Consider the following 4,232-nt stretch of genomic DNA (forward strand, 5'->3'; position numbering starts at 1 on the left):
ATTGTGGCTCCTCCACAATTGTCTGAGACTTCTTCTGGGACTACATGTTGAGAGGTAATTTACTCTCCCTCTCAACCACCAAGTCTCTAACATTTACCTTGCTCCTCAAGGCTTTGCATGCATCTTGAACCTCAAGAGCATACAAGTTCTTAACTCGTGAACCGATCTGTTTCACCTATCTCGTGGTGATGTGTCTAAGGAAAACCTTTCCCTTACTGAAGACAACATCGTAGCCTTTGTCCTCCAACATCGTGACCGATACCAAGTTCTTCTTTAGTCCAGGCACATACTTCACATCTGTCAAGGTGATAGGAGCTCCATGCTCCCTCTAAAAAGCAACTGTGCTCACTCCTAAAACACTATACTTTATGTCGTTACCCATCTCTATGTGCATCTTAAGGTATTTCTCCTCCAAGGTATTGAATAAACTTTTATCACCGGTCATGTGGAATGAGGCTCCATTGTCAATATACCAGACACAACCCATCATCGATGACACCATGCATGCAATGAGGGTAAAGTCCATTTCGAACTGAGAGGCTAATGCCTCACCTTTCGATCCTTCCGAGGATCCCTTCTTGGACTTCTTCGATGGGAAATTAGTCGCATAATGTCCCATCTCCATTGAAGTATGATATGAATTTGATTTGCAACTACAACCCCAAACTTCAAACTTCGAATTCTCTTCTCTGTATACTGTTCACAGCTCTGATAAACTAGGCTCTGATACCATGTAGAAATTCTGCAAATTCTCTACAAATCTCACTTTGAGGCCTATGTAGAAAATCTGACTGTAGATTAACCCGATAATGCAATATACCGAAGAAAAATACTATAATCTAATTCTACTATCAATTTGTGGAAGCTTAAAGATTGAGCAAGATCGAGTTGAACACATATAACCAGAAGAAGAAGAATCAATGCACAATACACATGAAAATACTCAGGGGAAAGCCTCAGCTAAAAACCCCACTATCTGTATTATCATTAAAGGTGGAAATACATAGAAATTATACAAAGCCTTAGCTCTCACAGCTAGCGAGCTCTCAGTACAATCCTCTTGGATGCTCACAGGCAATCGAAGCTTCTCAAGCCTTCCTCTCTACCCTCCAAGCTCCTATTTCCTTGCGCAGTTCCTCTAGGATGATCTTCTCCAACCAAGTGGAAAATTGATCTCTCACACTGATCTCACACATTGTATGAACTGCGAAATCCTCAAGGAACCTTACCTTGACTGCATGCATGAGTTTCCTTTATAGGATTTTGTTTGGAGACCCTAATTTTGAGTTCTCTCCTCTGCTAGGGGTTATTGTGTATTTTTTTTGTTCTGGTGCAAGGCAATCATCCCAGTTTCTCATTTTTCTATTGTATAGCTTCTCTATAAGTAAGCTACCCCACCCCTCCCCCTCTTTCTGCCCACTTGGAATTTCATTGTGGTTTTGTATGTGTCAATTAGTTTCCTGGCATTTCACATGTGTTATTAATTGAGGTTTTTGTAGTTATTGTTAAGTTTGCATGATAGAAGTGGCTCTATTGGTGGGATTGGTTATGGACCCCTATTAGAGATGGGGTCGTGGTTCATTGGATCTTACAGGGCTACACTGAGAATGGGAAGAAGGCTTGTTCCTAAGGTCTCTTACTTATTTTCATCATGGCAAAAATAAGAATGAGATGCAGGAGAGCATTTGTAGGAAGGGGTTGTCATGGCCAAAATGGCTGGCTGTGTGCCCATTCTTAGGCTCAAGAACTTGCAGCTTGATACCAATCGACAAACTCTCTTACCATCATAGAATAAATTCATCAGTTAGATACACATGTGGCTAATTACAACCAAACACTCTCATACACAAATTTAATTGTAGAGGTTTCCAATTAGTTACCTGAACCTAGTCACACTAGGGAATGAAGTAACCATGATTGCACTTTGTCGCTCTACATTGGAGACTAAATACTTTGCTAGGTTGTGTGCTAAAGGAGAAGAGAGAAGACATGAATGAAATTATCTCATTCTTGAATGATATCGAGAGGTTTCAAAGTCATCAACAATACTACCTCGAGCAATTGGATGCCCACATCACACACTTGGAGATTCATATCCAATGTAACTCAAAGCCTCCTGGACCTGAAGAAATTAGTGATCTGGATTAAGCTCCCATGACTTTTTCTGACTCTTAAGCTCATCTTTTATTTGTTCCTTATTTCTTGTAGATGGTGTGTGTTGGATGCCTAATTAGCTAACGGTTATGGTGTGGAAGGTGAACGATCATAAGGATTCTAAGATACCTTGGAATATGAATCCAACAATCACACAATGTATTTATATGTAACATATTTGTGAATAATAAAGAAATTCACGCTTATGTGTTAGTATCGTTGCACATTCCAACAATGGTATCAAAGCAGGTTAGGCCTGAGTGTTTTTCAGAGCTTGTCAACTCTGTGTCCTTCCCATAGCCTGACAATTCTATATCTTTCCTTTCTCTACTCAACCATTTCTAAGTCTTCCTCTATCATCCTAAGTTTGTCAAAGCTATGTTTAAACGCATGTCAGTGTAACTCCTTTCCTTTCCATTCACTCACCCTATCATCCAAATTATGTCAACTAATATGTGGCATGGAAAAACATTCCCTACCATCCCATAAATATTGTCGTTGGTTTCGGAAGCATGTAGGCTAACACTTCATTTTGCAATCCAAGGAGGTGCAGATGGAAATTAAGACATGGGTGTGTTGGATATCAAATTTGTGCATTTCAGTGAGATTGGCATTATAGAAGAAAAAATAAGTTTCGTGGGAAATGTTAAATGAAAATTCATCTATTGTCTCCTTATAAAGTTAAATGCCATAATCTCTAATATATATCTATATATATATATATATATATATATATATATACATATCTTATCATCAAGGTGTAAGGCTTTTATCAATGACAACCTCCTCTTCTCTAGTAAATAAATGGGGATGGCCATGCAGTTCATCATCATCAACATTATTTGTTAGCGAATTGAGGGTGTTTGCTAAGTTCGTTTCAAGTCTTCAGCCTCTACCCTATTGCCTCCATGGCACGAGGTGCACAGTGGACAATCCTATTAATTCTCCTAATGGAAGAGCATTCACCCCTCTACCTCATAATCAACATTTGACTAGATTGCTTGGTTCTTGTTATCCACGTGATATGGTTCAAAGAGACTCGAGACATGATACAAGACTATGAATTTTCTCAGGCTCAACAAATCCTTCTCTTGAATGGGAAAGTGCATTTAGGATCTTGGTAAAAATTAGAATAAAAAGGTTTGCTGAAAGTGAAATATATGTTCAACTCCAAGAAATTCTAAGAGGTTATGACGTGTTCCTCATGAAACCAATCACCACCTACAAGTGAGAATTTGATGGAGCTTCTTATAATGATTGATGCTTGTTGTAGAGCATCTGCCAAAATATTATGGTTATTATTCCATACTTTGGATATGTTAGAGAAGACTAAAAGACAGATGGACGTGAATCTATTGTAGCAAAATTTGTTGTAAACTTAATATGAGAAACAAGTGCAAACTGAGTTCTTGCATTTGATCTACACTCTAGACATTCCATGGGGTATTTTGATATTCATGTGGATCGTGTCTATGGTCAACCTATAATTCTAGATAACCTGGCCAACAAGGTGATTGCATAAAACGATTTGGTGGTTATATCATTAGAAGTTGGTGGCATTTCTTGTTCACTATAATATCATGTTGACATGGAAATAGAGCCCAGGAGAATATATCAACTAGTGTGTAATACATATTCGCGGAGCGAAAATCCTCAAGTTTTGGAAAACGTGGAAAGGATAGAATACAAGCATCCCAAATGTAATTGTTGCATTACGAAGAGTCTCGACTCAATTATTCTAACTTGATTTTGATTTCACTAAGAGAAATGAATGGACATGTATACATTCTTTTAATGGGAATATGAAAAAATTATTTCAAGCATTGGACATACTTTGTCTCCTTTAATGTTTGACAATCTAATACCATGTTATGGCTTTGGTGATGCTACTACACATGACGTTGATGTCTTCAATTTTAATGAAAACAATCAACCCTGCCAAGTGCTATAAGGATATTGTTCCACATCTAATATTAGTTGGTCTGCACGATTCAAAATGGATTTCTATCTACAGATCATCACTATCAACTTGGGCTTGTGGAGTTATAAGGCAACAATTGGTTTGGGAAAAAATAACA

The 4,232-nt window shown here is 38.0% G+C and overlaps 1 pseudogene; it reads left to right on the top strand.

Annotated features, from left to right (window-relative positions):
* The first annotated feature begins 3,178 nt into the window (after positions 1-3,178).
* Positions 3,179-3,730, top strand: LOC149175091 (ribose-phosphate pyrophosphokinase 1 pseudogene; annotated as a pseudogene).
* The last annotated feature ends 502 nt before the right edge of the window (positions 3,731-4,232 follow it).

Source organism: Pinus tabuliformis, chromosome 4_1, assembly GCF_031772625.1.
Source record: "Pinus tabuliformis cultivar Carrire ecotype Pingquan chromosome 4_1, CPIR1, whole genome shotgun sequence".
NCBI lineage: Eukaryota > Viridiplantae > Streptophyta > Pinopsida > Pinales > Pinaceae > Pinus > Pinus tabuliformis.